General features: G+C 44.1%; 1 protein-coding gene and 1 pseudogene across 4 annotated transcripts in view; both read right to left on the bottom strand.

Moving 5' to 3' along the window:
- Positions 1-15,540, bottom strand: part of LOC132388098 (NACHT, LRR and PYD domains-containing protein 3-like) — a 218,859-nt gene that overhangs the window by 192,787 nt on the left and 10,532 nt on the right. The window lies entirely within an intron of this gene.
- The window catches only part of LOC132388099 (zinc finger protein 850-like), a 33,204-nt pseudogene continuing 25,043 nt past the window's right edge, over positions 7,380-15,540 (bottom strand).

Raw genomic sequence — 15,540 nt, 5'->3', positions numbered from 1 at the left:
TCCTGTTCAGGCAAAAGTTCAGGCAATTTTAGAGATTCCCACTCCAACGGGGAAAAAAAACTCTCAGAAGGTTTTTGGGAATGGTAGGATATTATCGGAAATTTTGTAAGAATTTTGCTAATGTTGCCCTTCCATTAACTAACCGTCTGCGGAAGAATGAGAAGTTTGTATGGACGGTGCCTTGTCAAGAAGCATTTGAAAAATTGAAAACAATGATATGTCAACAACCTGTGCTTAAGGCACCTGACTTTGGAAATCCTTTTTCATTGGCTGTGGATGCTAGTGATGAGGCTGCAGGAGCAGTATTAATGCAAAGGAATGAGGGTGATGAGGTTGATCATCCAGTAGCTTACTTTTCTAAGAAATTTAATAAGCATCAAAGAAATTATTCGACAATAGAGAAAGAATTGTTATCTCTTGTTTTAGCTTTGGAATATTTTGAGGTATATGTTAGTACAACTCAGAAACCACTTATTGTTTACACTGATCATAATCCGTTAGTTTTTCTGAGTAAGATGAAAAACAAAAACAGGAGATTATTAAATTGGAGTTTGATGTTACAAGAGTACAATATTGTGATGACTCATATTAAAGGTAAAGATAATGTGGTTGCTGATTGTCTATCTCGATGTTGAATGTACACTGTAATTTTTTTTATGGAGTGTTTTTTTTTTCAATTGTAACACTCCTACTGTATTGTGACTTATAAGCTGTTATACGCTGGTGTTGTGTATTGTATATGTTATAAAATTTATACCTTTGTTTTTCTTGTAAGCAATTGTAAAAATTTTTTGTTCCTGTCAGACCAAAAATGTTTTTTTGGAGGGAGGTGTTACGTACTCGTGACACATGACAGTGGAGCCCTTGTCATGTGACTGGGGTTGAAGCTGTACTGGACTTGAGGTGATGGTCTTGTGATGGTGGAATGATGTCATTTTCCCGCCAGTAGAGATCATGTGACGGTTTTTTTCTACAGGTTATAAAAGGTAGACCCCACCCTGTGAGGAGGGGCAGTTCGTGGCTGGATTTGCCAGGTTGACTTCATGCCACTGCGTGTTTTAAGAGATGACGCAGTTTACTTGAAGGATGAAGTTTTTATTTAATGCCTAAAGTTTAAAAGGTTAATGCCAACAGGTTCTTTATGATTCTGTTAGTTCGAAATTAGAGGAGAGTGAAGATTCGAAGTTGGAAGTTAAAGATCGAGGAGAATCGCTTTCTACGGTGAAACGGGGGCGACCTTTGTTTGATCCTTATTTGGAAGGATTTTGTTGACTATCTTCGTGTTAATCCCTAGGTTTACCAGAAAGGATTGAAGGTAGTGGAGAAGGAAAGGTCAGTGCGTTTAAGCCGTTCTGTTTCGTGAATTCTTCGTGGGAAGTTCGATGTCGGGGATCGAAGCAAGCGACGTGAAAGAGAACCTAAATCGTCCTGTAAAGTCTCTCCTTTTAAATGGACTGTGAGCATATCGAACTTTTGGCAATATCACTTTAAAGAACTGTTTTTTGGAATATCACTTTACGAACTGTTTGGGCTGCCGCTCAGCAGCTGTTTCCGGATACGGTAGTGTTTGTTTACTTTTGGGGGGTTTGTTTTCTGTGTTTAATAAACGTGTTGATTGTTATAAGAAACCCTTGCCGATCTCATATATTTATTGTTGCCTGAATACGTAACAGTGTGAACTGACTGATGAGTCACCAGGTGAGATGATGTGGTGAATCTCTTCCCACAGTCTGAGCCACACAACCCCATCAGTTCCATTATCCAAGTCATTGACAAACTATGTAAGAAGTAGCGGTCCGAATACTGACCCCTGAAGACCACTAATCACCGCTGGCCAACCAGAAAAAGGCCCCTTTTATTCCCACTCGCTGCCTCTTGGCTGTCAGCCATTCCTCTATCCATGCCAGTATTACTTCTGACATTTATCCTGTTAAGCAGTTTCATGTGTGACACCTTATCAGATGCTTTCTGAAAATCCAAGTAAATGATATCCACTGCCTCTCGTTTGTCCATCCTGCTTATGACTTCCTCGAAGATCTGTAACAGACTTGTCAGGCAAGATTTCCCTGTACAGAACCTATGCTGGCTTTGACATTATATCATTCGTCTCCTAGTACCCCAAAACCTCATCTGTTATCATGACTCCACAATTTCCCAGCCACTGAGGTTAGGCTAACTGGACTATAATTTGTTTTACTTTGCCTTCCTCCCTTCTCAAAGAGTGGATTGGCATTTGCAATCTTCCTGTCCTCCGGGACCATGCCAGAATCAAGTGATTCTTGACGTGTCATGACCAATGCATCTGTTATCTCTCCAGCAACCTCTCTCAGGACTCTGGGATGTAATCCATCTGGTCCAGGTGACTTATCCACTTTAAGAACCTGAGTTTGCCTAGCACGTTTTCCTTTGTAAAAGCAATGGCACTCACTCCTGTTCCCTGACACCCATGGATCTCTGCCACACGGGTGGTGTCTTCCACAGACAAGACGGATGCAAAGTACCTATCAAGTTCATCTACCATCTCTTCCCCATTTGTACCCCATGAACATCATTTTCCAGTGGTCCAATATCAACTCTCGCCTCCCTTTCGTATATTTTATAACTGGTTGATATTATTGTATAGTTTGCTGTCTTATTTCACCTTTCCCCTTATAGCTTTTATTTTAAATTTGCCTGTTGTTGGATATTAAAAGCTACCCATTTATCCAACCTACTACTCACTTTTGCTACCTTATATGCTTTTATACAGTCCTTAACTTCCTTTGTCGGCCACGATAGCCCAGCCCCGCTGTTTGAGAACTACGTCTGTGGGACATATCTATCCTGTACATTATGAACTATTCCCAGAAACGTCAGCCATTTCTGCTCTGGCGTCATCTCCACCAGCATCCTCCAATCCACCTGGGGAATCACCTCTCTCATGCCTCTGTAATTCACATTCATTCCATTGAGATATTACACATGTGACCTGTGCTTCTCCCTCACAAATTGCAGTAGGAATTCAATCATATTATGATCACTGCCTTCTAATGGTTCCTTTACATTAACCTGCCTAATAAGATCTGGGTTATTACACAACACCCAATGTAAGATAGCAGTTCCCCAAGTAGGCTCAACCATCAGCTGCTCTAAAAAGCCATTTCGTTAGCATTCAATACATCCCCTCTTTTGCGATCTCACGCCAATCTGACTTTCCCGATCCTCCTGCAGATTGAAGTCACCCACTACAGTTGTGTCATTAAATTTATTACATAAAAGCCAAACATTCAGCAGTACCTGGGGCAGAAGTGAGGATACATGCTTTTACCAAGGAGAGGAGGTGTTTTTGAAGCTGAAAGGCCTGAAGGTAGATAAGACACCGCAGAGTTCAGAAAGAGGTAGCTGAAGAGATTGTGAAGGCATTAGAGTCATAAAACACTACAACACAGGAAAATGCCATTCGGCCAGTCTAGTCCGTGCGAAAGCATTAATCTTCCGAGTTCCAATAACTTCCACCTGGACCATCGCCCTCCATATGCTTCTCATCCAGTGACCTAAGCAAACTTCTCTTAAAGATTACAATCGTCCCTGCACTTGCTCAGCAGCTCGGTGCACACTCTCCCCGCCTCTGAATGAAGAAGTTCCCCCTTAGTTTTCTCTTCAAGTGATGAGTAATGATCTATCACAAATCACTAGATTTTGGAACGGTTCTGGTGGACCAGAAATTTGCAAATGTCACTACACAATTTAAGAGGAAAATTATTGGACAGTTATTATTGTTGGACAGTTATTATTATTGGACAGTCTGACCTTAGTGGTCAGGAAGATGTTAGAGTGTGCTAAGAGTGTGTTTTTTGGGTACTGTAATTGGGGAAACATGATGAAGTAGGCCAAAGTCAGCCGGATTCCTTCAAGGAAATCTTGACTGACAAATCTCTTGGAATACTTTGCGGAAATAACAGGCAAGGTAGATAAAGCAGAGGCAGTGTATGTTGTTTGCTTGGATTTTCAGATGATCTTCAACAAGGTACCCCATGCAAGGCTTATTGAGAAAGTAAGGAGGCATGGGATCCAAGGACACATTGCTTTGTGCATCCAGAGCTGCCTTGCTCACAGAAGACAAAGAGTGGTTGTATACTGGTCATATTCTGCATGGAGGTCGGTGACCAGTGGTCTGCCTCAAGGATCGGTTCTGGGACCCCTACCCTTCGTGACTTTAATAAATGACCTGGATGAGGAAGTGGAGGTACGGGTTAGTAAATTTGCTGATGACACAAAGGTTGGGTTAGGTTGCAGGGGGATATTGATAGTCTGCAAACCTGGGCTGAGACGCGGCAAATGGAGTTCAACCCAAAGAAGTGTGATGTGTTTCATTTGCTTCGGTCAAATATGATAGCATATAGTATTAATGGTAAGCCTCTTGGCAGTGTGGAGGAACAGAGGGATCTTGGGGACGGAGTCCACAGGACACTCAAAGCTACTATGTAGGTTGACTCTGTGGTTAAGAAGCCATACTGTGCGTTGGCCTTAATCATCCGCAGGCTTGAGTTTAAAAGCCGAGATGTAATGTTGCAGCTATATAGGACTTTGGTCAGACCCCATTTGGAGTACTGTGCTCAGTCCTGGTCGCCAAACTACAGGAAGGATGTGGAAGCCATAGAAAGGGTGCTGAGGAGATTTACGAGGATGTTGTTTGGATAGGGATAGGTTGAGTGAACTCAGTCTTTTCTCCTTGGAGTGATGGAGGATAAGAGGTGTCCTGATAAAGGTGTTCATGAAAATGAGAGACATTGATCGTGTGGATAGTTAGAGGCTTTTTCCCAGGGCTGAAAGTGCTAGCACGAGAGGGCATGGTTTGAAGATGCTTGGAAGTAGGTACGGAGGAGATGTCAGGGGTATGTTTTTTTTACATAGAGAGTGGTGAGTGGTTGGAATGGGCTGCTGGCAATGGTGGTGGAGGCGGACATGATAGGGTCTTTTAAGAGACTCCTGGGTAGGTACACGGAGCTTAGTAAAATAGAGAACTGTAGGTAACCCTTGGCATTTCTAGAGCAAGGACATGTTCGGCATAGCTTTGTGAGCCAAAGGGCCTGTAACGTGCCGCAGGTTTTCTATGTTTCTAAGGTGCTGCACGTGAGGCTGCTTAACAGGATCACAGCTCATGGAATTACAGGGAAGAAACTTGTACTGACAAGGGAGAAAGAGTCAGAATAATGTGGGCAATTCTGTTTTGCTGTCGGTAACTAATGCTGTTCTGTAGGGGTCAGTATTGAGACCGCATCGTTTCATGTTAAATCTGAATGTTATGGATGACGGAATTGATACCTTGGTGACGAACATTGCAGTTGATCCAAAGATCAGTACGGGACAGGTAGTTTAGAGCAAAGCGGGAGTCTGCAGAAGGACTTCGATAGGTCTGGAGAATGCCAGCAAAGTAGCAGTTGAAATACAGTGTATGCAAGTCATGTACATTTGGTAGAAGTAATTGGGCGTAGAAAAAAAATAAATGGGAGAAGCTTGAAAAAATTAGAGGTGCATAAGTGCTTGTAAGTCCTTGAGCAAGAGGCCCTAAAGATTTGCTTGTAGATTGAGTTGATTAAGGATGACAACTGCAATGTTAGCAATATAAGAGCAAGGATGCGATACTATAGCTTTATAACGCATTGGGCAGATCACTGTTGGTGTATTGTGAGCAGATTCCGACCTGTACTTCCGACTTATTATCTGAGCAAAAGATGTGTTCGTATTGGAGTGGGTCCGGAGAAGTGTCAAAGAATGATTCCAGGAAGACCAAGTGTGGATGACCTGGATGAGGAAGTACGTGGGAAGGGATTCACTCAGTCATCCAACCTACAGAAATTTATCAATATTCACTGCTGCTGATTTCCACACACAAATAAATCAAAAGGGTTATGCCCAATCAAATAGATAATTAATCGATCAATAGCCCCCAAACAACACGGCCTAGCCGGACACATAACAGGGAACTTTACATCTCACAACACTGGATTCAGTAATGAAACCCGTGATTAATGTTCTTGTCCCTCTGAAATCATAAGAAACGCACATTGAGGTGCATTTTAATACGAGCGCTTCCCCACAGGTGATGTCACACAGACCCCCCTCGTGGCTGACGTCACGCATGGGCTTCACACACTGGGATCTGCCCTTACGTGCACAGTGTCTTACGTCATCCATGCGCTGCTGAGCTCGGGCTTTAACAGTTTAATAGCTGGGCTAATAGTCACGTGATCAGCCGTCCCCCACAGCTGTCAACTGAGGATTCAGGGGCTGCGCTATTCCCTCTGATCCAAAGCGATGTCAATCACTTGTTACCACCAGTCGCAGAGGTGGACAAGTCCAGAGGGTGTTACCCCCGCTGAGATAGCCTCCCGCTCCGGCCTCAAACTCCACATCACAGTGGAGTAAATGTCCGTTTTTTGATTTATTTCCATTTCCCTCCAAGGGAAGTTGGGGTGTTTGTGAAGCGTCTGCTGCGGCCGGAGTCTGATGTGTCGCCGAGAGGTAGGAGGAGACCACTCGGCCCATCGGTTTGATGCCAGTTCCCTGGGGAGGGAGAGGAGGGATTTTATTGAATGGAAAAAGATAGTGTGAGAGGGGGCGGGCAATATGTTTGTCCCGGTGGAAATCTGTGGAAATATCTGAGCCCACAGTGGAGGCGAACAGAGGGATTTACATTGGGGGGGGGGGAAACACCAGCAGACGGTTGACCTGCAAGTGGGGCCAATGACGGGGGTAGGAGGTGAGTGTTTGGGGCAACACGGGGCTGCTGAAGATGAACATTTTTTGCACAGATGATTAACCAAGTGGTTAGAGAGTATTTGTTATAGAGTGTGCAATAAAGTTTCAACAGACTCATCCCTGAAATGGTTGGGTCATCATATGAAGAAAGATCAAATGTGATAACCCTTTCATTTAGAGAATCGAGGACTGAGAGGTGAACACATTGAAATGCCCAACATCATTACCGGTAGAAACAGGGATCCCAGTCTCTGAAAAAGGGGGTGGATGCCGATATTTTATAATAAAACCCCTATTGTTTTACCTTTACCTCCTCTCCCATTTTATGGTTGCCTTGGTCCTTCACACCCCCTTACCTGCTTAAGATTCAGCCCATTAGCAACAGTCAGCAATTCATTCTTTTTGGCTTTTCTTAATGCCTCAGGGGTTGGCGCTTCCAGAAATTTATAAATGTCCATTGCTGCTGATTTCCACACACAAATAAATCAAAAGGGATTTCCCCAATCAAACTGATAATTCATCGATCAATAGCCACCAAATGTGTTCATATCCCAGACGCAGGCCCCAAATTTGTTATGAACCACAATGCTTTAGAAACAAGCCAGCAGCAATAGACTACACCTGGAGTCTGGTTTTGATGTTAAATCTGTCTTTATTAGAATCTACTTGTAATATTGCAACTTAAACAAGATAATCAGAAGTTAATAGTGGTACATTTATAAATGTGTGTAAATATAACTCCCAAACTATTGAGCTCGGGGGGAAACAAGGCTCGGAGTCTTGAGAGGGTAAAGTATGAAAGTTCAGTTCAACTACAGAATAGGCGATAAGAGAGAGAGATTTGTAATCCAGGATAAATGGCAAGAGAAGGCAAAAATGTCGATATTATGTAGATAATATGTAGATATGTAAATGTGTACATTCCTCAGGTTCCATGGTGGTAAAATGAAAGAACAGTCACTGTAGAATTTATCCGTCATCATTCCAAATCCACATACTGATTATCACCGAAAGTGACTTGTCACAAGGGGTATGTTTTCAGGTGAACTACCACACCACAGCCAGTCAAGGGTTAACACATAAGTGGTCTCCACAAGATATCCCAAATGAGATCCACTCCCATGGATCAAACAATGTGACATCCACACATTTGATGTACATGAATCGATAATTAACCCAACCTTGTGGGCATAGGAAACTTCTAAACAGTGACCCTTGGTCACTAGATCCCTGGTTTCAATCTTTCCATTTTTCCTCCTTCGTCTCCATTTGACTCTGAGTGTCTGTGTCCTCGGTTAAAACTTAACAAGCTGAGCGATGTACACAGGCTGCAAGTCAGACTGATTCATCTTCTTAATCTCTCTCTCTTAAAATGAGAGTCCACAGCAAAGGAAACCCAGGGATTCATAACAATGGCAAGTCCCCACTGTGAACTGACTGGTGTGCCAGTAGTTGTGATGACTGAGTGAATCCTATCCCACAGTCTAAGCAGGTGAATGGCTTTTCCCCAGCATGAACTCACTGATGATTCTGTAGGTGGGATGACTGAGTGAATCCCTTCCCACAGACTGAGCAGGTGTATGGCTTCTCCCCAGTATGAACTGACAGGTGTGCCAGTAGTTGGGATGACCGAGTGAAACTCTACCCACAGTCTGAGCAGGTGAACGGCTTCTTCCCAGTGTGAACTCGCTGATTCTGTATGTGGGATGACTGAGTGAATCCCCTCCCACAGACTGAGCAGAGGAACGGCTTCTCCCCAGTGTGAACTCGCTGATGTCTCTGTAGGTGGGATGACCGAGTGAATCTCTTCCCACAGACTGAGCAGGTGAATGGCTTCTCTCCAGTGTGAACTCGCTGATGTCTCTGTAGGTGGGATGACCGAGTGAATCTCTTCCCACAGACTGAGCAGGTGAATGGCTTCTCTCCAGTGTGAACTCGCTGATGACTCTGTAGGCTGGATGAATGAGTGAATCCCTTCCCACAGTCTGAGCAGGTGAACGGCTTCTCCCCTGTGTGCACTCGCTGATGTACCAGTAAGGTCGATGACAGAGTGAATCCCTTCCCACAGACTGAGCAGGTGTATGGCTTCACACCAGTATGAACTGACTGGTGTGCCAGTAGTTGGGATGACCGAGTGAAACTCTTCCCACAGACTGAGCAGGTGAACGGCTTCTCCCCAGTGTGAACTCTCTGATGTCTCTGTAGTGTGGATAACTCAGTGAATCCCTTCCCACAGACTGAGCAGGTAAATGGCTTATCCCCAGTGTGAAATCGTTGATGTCTCTGTAGGTAGGATGACAGTGTAAATCCCTTGCCACATTCTGAGCAGGTGAATGGCTTCTCCCCAGTGTGAACTTTCTGATGTCTCTGCAGGTCAGATGACTGAGTGAATCCCTTCCCACATTCTGAACAGGTGAATGGCTTCTCCCTAGTGTGAACTCGCTGATGATTCTGTACATGGGATGAATGAGTGAATCCCTTCCCACAGACTGAACAGATGAATGGCCTCTCCCCAGTGTGAACTCGCTGATGACTCTGTAGTGCGGATGAATCAGTGAATCCCTTCCTACAAACTGAGCAGGTGAACGGCCTCTCCCCGGTGTGAACTCGCTGATGTCTCAGTAGGTGGGATGACTGAGTGAATCCCTTCCCACAGACTGAGCAGGTGAATGGCTTCTCCCCAGTATGAACTGACTGGTGTGCCAGTAGTCGGGATGACCGAGTGAAACTCTTCCCACAGTCTGAGCAGGTGAACGGCTTCTCCCCAGTGTGAACTTGCTGATGACTCTGTAGGTTGGATGACTGAGTGAATCTCTTCCCACATTCTGAGCAGGTGAATGGCTTCTCCCCGGTGTGAACTCGCTGATGTCTCTGTAGGTTGGATGATGCAGTGAATCCCTTCCCGCAGACTGTGCAGGTGAATGGCCGCGCCCTGGTGTGAACACGCTGGTGTGCCATTAGGTCAGAAGACCGAAAGAATCCCTTCCCCGAAATTCAGCAGATGACCAGCCTCTGCCCAGTGTCATCTGACTGGTGTGTCCACAAGTGGGTTGCCCGACAGAATCCTTTCTCACACACAGAACAGGTGAATGGCCTTGCCCATTGTAAACTTGCTGATATACTTTCAATTGTGATAACTGAGTGAATCCATTCCCACTGTCTGAGCAGGTGAAAGGCCTTTCTCCTGTGTAAAATGACGGGCTTGCTAGATGTTCAAATGACCAAGTGAATCCCTCCGCATAGTCTGAGCAGGAAGGACGGTTGATTGAATCCCTTGCTCCACCTCTTAAATATCTAGACGGAGACAGCAAAACTGGCGTGTCGTGTTTGAGATTCCTGGAGACAAATTTCTTCTCATTTTTTATCCTGTAAAAGATTGACAAAATCCATCAATGGGTGTAGGACAACATTTCAGATGAGATTACTTGAGTTGCCAAGGTTTGATTTAGTATCACACTGTTACAGTGAGGTTAAACTCAAGTTGGAAGATAAATCATCTCCTGACTGGGCAGAGTGCTGCTATCTGGAATGACCATCTATTCCCATATGCATTTCAAGTTCCAACTCCTTACAGTGCAGGGTTACAAACTGCAGCTGGATGCACATCTTGGGAGTGAGGGCATCAGGGACACTACAGGTCTTCCCATCTACCCTCCATACCCTCCAATACACCCTCTAACTTGTAATAACCAGTGTGTACATAAATCTTGCACTGTGCATTTTTTTTTTACCCAGTGACAAGATGTGCACAGTGAATTTTTATAGAGAGGTATTCATTTTAAGAGCTGGCAAATCACTGTCAATAGGAACATTGATCTCCTCTGGGTTCGATCCAGTTCATCTGCACTCTCACACAACCTATGTAGCTGGCCTGTAATGGGTAATGAAGGATTTTCTCACCAAAATTTTTTGCATATTGTCCATATGAGGTTTGCTTGCTAAGTTACACTTTAAAAAGTCAGATTTCCAAATATCACTCCACTTCTACCCATTTGCAAATTCTCCAGCAACTACTGCAACACCAGAATACACACGAGTATCACCAGTATTCCCCTGAAGCCTCCCCCATTGACTGACAGTGGTGAACTCAGTGATGGCAATGCCAATGAATATGAAGGGAAGGACAGGAGTCTGTCTCATTGGAGTCTGGCACATTTGGGATGTGAAAGATACTTGCTGCCCATGACAAAGGTGTTTGATATCATTACATACCCAGAGAGAATGGGACAAAACATGTTCTCACGGATAGAAAAGTCCAGAACAAGAGGAGGTAGAACAAGCAACAGACACAAAATGCTGGAGGAACTCAGCAGGCCAAGCAGCATCTATGGAAAAGAGTACTAATGCTGAATTCCTCTAGCATTTTGTGAGTGTTGCTTGGATTTCCAGCATCTGCAGATTTTCTCTTGTTAGTGATTGGAGGTAGAACAAAGGTGATTTTCTCAACTGGTGATGTAAAAGATTTTGTTCCCTTTCTCTGAGTTGCTAATCCTTGCCTTTATTATAGCTGGAGCTCAGCTCTATCTGAGAGATCCATCGGTTCCCATTCCCTCAGCAGCCGGAAGCTCCCCGGGGCCCATGTATGGATTGTGGTGCTGAGAGACAGGGACGAGAGCAGGACTGTCCCGGGATTGTTGGCCATGGTGTCCGGATTTCACAGGAATTGTCCTGAAGTCAGTGTTTAAGATAAAAACACAGAGAATTGCTCTTATCTGTACCCGACATTTTCAAGGCCTTCTGTGTACTGCACGCATACGTGATACTCAGGGATGGCCTCAGCCTGACGCCTGCATATTTCATCTGCACTTTAGAGCCAGCAAAATTCTTAACGCATGGCCCTCTGACACATCACGGTGCCATTAAACATTTCTGCAAGCACTGGTTCAATGACCATACCTCATTTTTTTTTATAGTGTGTGTAGAAAAAATCTGCAGCTGTTTTAACACAGAAAGTGGCTCCCATAAACAATATACTCAATATCAACGTGTATCTAATGCCAAAGTACAATGCTGTTATAAAACACAGGAGATTCTGCAGTTGCTGGAAATACAGAGACACACACATGCACAAAAAGCTGGAGGAACTCTGCAATTCAGAGAGCAACTAAGCAGCGAAGTACACAGGCTAGGCATGCTGAAGGGGCTCGGCCTAAACATTGTCTTTTTATTCCTCTCCACATTTGCTGCCTGAAATTAACCACCATTTTTTTCGGTCAACCAGTTTCCAAATGTTTCTGACCTTTCTTTTGTAGTCACATCCTGCTGGTTCCTCCTGATTCCTCCTCCTCCTCGTAAACACTGGACCCCATCTCTCTCTGGAGCAACTTTAGGTTTTTGACTCTGCACCATCGAAGATTCACTCGCTACTCTGCTGTCAGACTTTAGAGGTGCATTGTGTTTCGAGACCCCAGGTTCACTTATAGTGAGTGTCGCTTTAAGTGCTTCACTGAGGTGGGGCTGTGACATCATTCACAAGGAGAGAGAGAGAGAGAGAGAGAGAGAGAACGTCAAAACCACAGTGAGCTCATCGTCTTTTTCACCCGGGACAAAATCATGCAGGTGTATAAGATGATGAGAGGCATTGGTCGTGTGGATAGCCAGAGGCTTTTTCCCAGGGCTGAAATAGCTAACATGAGGGGGAATAGGTTTAAGCTGCTTGGAAGTAGGTACAGGGGAGGCGTCAGAGCCAAGTTTTTTAAGCAAAGAGAGGTGTGTGTGTGGAATGCACTGCCAGCGACGATGGTAGAGGTGGATACAATAGGGTCTTTTAAGATACTCTCAGATAGGTACATGGAGCTTAGGAAAATAGGTAGCTATGCGGCAGGGTAATACTAAGCAGCTTCTAGAGTAAGATACATGGTCGGCACAGCAATGTGGGACAAAGCATCTGTAATGAGTTGTGCATTTATATGTTTCCATGCAGTTCACGGGAAATCTCCTATCCCACAGAGTGGTGACTAGTTGCAACCTGTCATCTCAGGGAGAGTGAGAGGGGAACGGCAGGGAGAGATTTTGATATACGGATATGGAACAGAAACATGGGCAGGAACCAGATGGGCTGAGTGGCCTTTTTAGAGTACATTCTGAGTGTGGTAGAGACAGTAAGTACCTGAGACACGGGATTTGATACAGAACTGATTTATCTTTCACAGATCCACAATATTAAACACCAATCTAGATTAAGACTAACATCAGCAGAACGGAGTCCTCCAATGCTCAGTGACCAGGGTTCAGTCCTGGGTGCGACGAGCAGCCACAAGAACTTCAGAATCAGAACCGTCCCTCATGATCCTGCAGCTGCCTTCAGTCACCGTGATGGCTAAACTTTTAACACAGAGATGACTTGAACATCCTCCCTGATGTAGGACCGCTCAGACCGATGATGTACGGGAGAAGGAAAAAAAAGAGATAATAAAGTTGTTTGCACCGTTAGGGATAAACAGAGAGGAAAAGGTGGAATGTTTCTTGAATGCATCTATTTTAATGCTGGGAACATTGTAAGAAAGGTGGATAAGCTTAGAGTATGGATTGATAACTGGAAATATGATGTTGTATCTATTAGTGAAACATGGTTGCAGGAGGGGTGTGATTGGCAACTAAATATTCCTGGATTTTGTTGTTTCAGAAGGGCAAGGGGGGAGGTATTGCAATGCTTGTCTGAGAAAATATTGCAGCAGTGCTTTGACAAGATAGATTACAGGGCTCATTTAGGGAGCCTATTTGGGTGGAATTGAGGAATGGGAAAGGTATAGTAACACTTATAGGGGTGTATTGTAAACCACCGAATTGGAGGAGCAAATTTGTAAGGAGATAGCAGATATTTGCAGTAAGCACAAGGTTGTGATTGTGGGAGATTTTAAATGTCCACACATAGAAACGTAGAACATAGGTGCAGGAGTAGGCCATTAGGCCCTTCAATCCTGCACCGCCATTCAGTATGATCATGGCTGATCATCCAACTCAGAACCCTGTACCTGCTTTCTCTCCAAACCCCTGATCCCTTTAGCCACAAGGGCCATTTCTAACTCCCTCTTAAATATAGCCAATGAACTGGCCTCAACTGTTTCCTGTGGCAGAGAATTCCACAGATTCACCACTCTGTGTGTGAAGAAGTTTTTCCTCATCTTTGTTCTAAAAGGCTTCCCCTTTATCCTTAAACTGTGACCCCTCGTTCTGGACTCCCCCAACATCGGAAACAATCTTCCTGCATCTAGCCTGTCCAATCCCTTTAGATTTTTATACGTTTCAATAAGATCCCCCCTCAATCTTCTAAATTCCAGCGAGTATAAGCCTAGTTGATCCAGTCTTTCTTCATATGAAAGTCCTGCCATCCCAGGAATCAATCTGGTGAACCTTCTTTATACTCCCTCTATGGCAAGAATTTCTTTCCTCAGATTAGGGAACCAAAACTGCACACAGTACGCCGGCTGTGGCCTCACCTGGGCCTTGTACAACTGCAGTAGAACCTCCCTGCTCCTGTACTCAAATCCTCTTGCTACGAATGCCAACAAACCATTTGCCTTTTTCACTGCCTGATGTACCTGCATGGCCACTTTCAATGACTGGTGTACAATGACACCCAGGTCTCATTGCACCTCCCCTTTTCCTAATCAGCCATTCAGATAATAATCTGTTTTCCTGTTCTTGCAACCAAAGTGAATAACCTTACATTTATCCACATTAAATTGCATCTGCCATGAATTTGCCTACTCACCTAACCTCACCAAGTCACCCTGCATCCTCTTAGCATCCACACAGCTAACACTGCCACGCAGCTTTGTGTTATCTGCAAAATTGGAGACGCTGCATTTAATTCCATCGTATAAATCATTATTGTAAACAACTGGGGTCCCAGCACAGAGCCTTGCAGTACCCCACTGGTGACTGCCTGCCAATCTGAAAAGGTCCCATTTATTCCCACTCTTTGCTTCCTGTTTGCCAACCAATTCTCTATCCACTTCAATACCATACCCCCAGTACCGTGCGCTTTAAGATTGCACACTAATCTCCTGTGTGGGACCTTGTCAAAAGCCTTTTGACAATCCAAATATACCACATCCACTTGTTCTCCCCTATCCATTCTACCAGTTACATCATCAAAAAATTCTTTAAGATTCGCCAGACATGATTTTCCTTTCACAAATCCATGTTGTCCTATTATTTCACTTCTTTCCAAATGTGCTGTTATTACATCTTTCAAAACAAACTCTAACATTTTACCCACCTCCAATGTCAGGCTAACCAGTCTATAATTCCCCGGTTTCTCTCTCTCTCATTTTTTAAAAAAAGTGAGGTCACATTAGCCACCCTCCAATCCTCAGGAACTAATCCAGAATCTAAGGAGTTTTGAAAAATTATCACTAATGCATCCATTATTTCTTGGGCTACTTTCTGAAGCACTCTGAGATGCAGACCATCTTGCCCTGGGGATTTATCTGCCTTTAATCCCTTCAATTTATCTAACACCACTTCCCTACTAACATGTATTTCCCTCAGTTCCTCCATCTCACTAGACCCTTGGTCCTCTACTATTTCCAGAAGATTATTTATGTCCTCCTTAGCGAAGACAGAACTAAGGTAGTTATTCAATTGGTCTGCCATGTCCTTGTTCCCTATGATCAATTCACCTGTTTCGAACTGAAAGGGACTTACATTTGTCTTAAACAATCTTTTTTCTGTTCACTTATCTATAAATCATTTACAGTCAGTTTTCCACTCTCGATCAGGAAATAGTATCGGAAAAGGGATTCCAGCTATCAGACGCTACAATCACTCTGTTAGGGTTCGAAGGCACGGAAC

The sequence above is a fragment of the Hypanus sabinus genome, unplaced genomic scaffold (genome assembly GCF_030144855.1).
Source record: "Hypanus sabinus isolate sHypSab1 unplaced genomic scaffold, sHypSab1.hap1 scaffold_264, whole genome shotgun sequence".
NCBI classification, from domain to species: domain Eukaryota; kingdom Metazoa; phylum Chordata; class Chondrichthyes; order Myliobatiformes; family Dasyatidae; genus Hypanus; species Hypanus sabinus.
The sequence above is the reverse complement of the archived record's forward strand: the minus strand, read 5'-3'. Positions and strand labels throughout refer to the sequence as shown.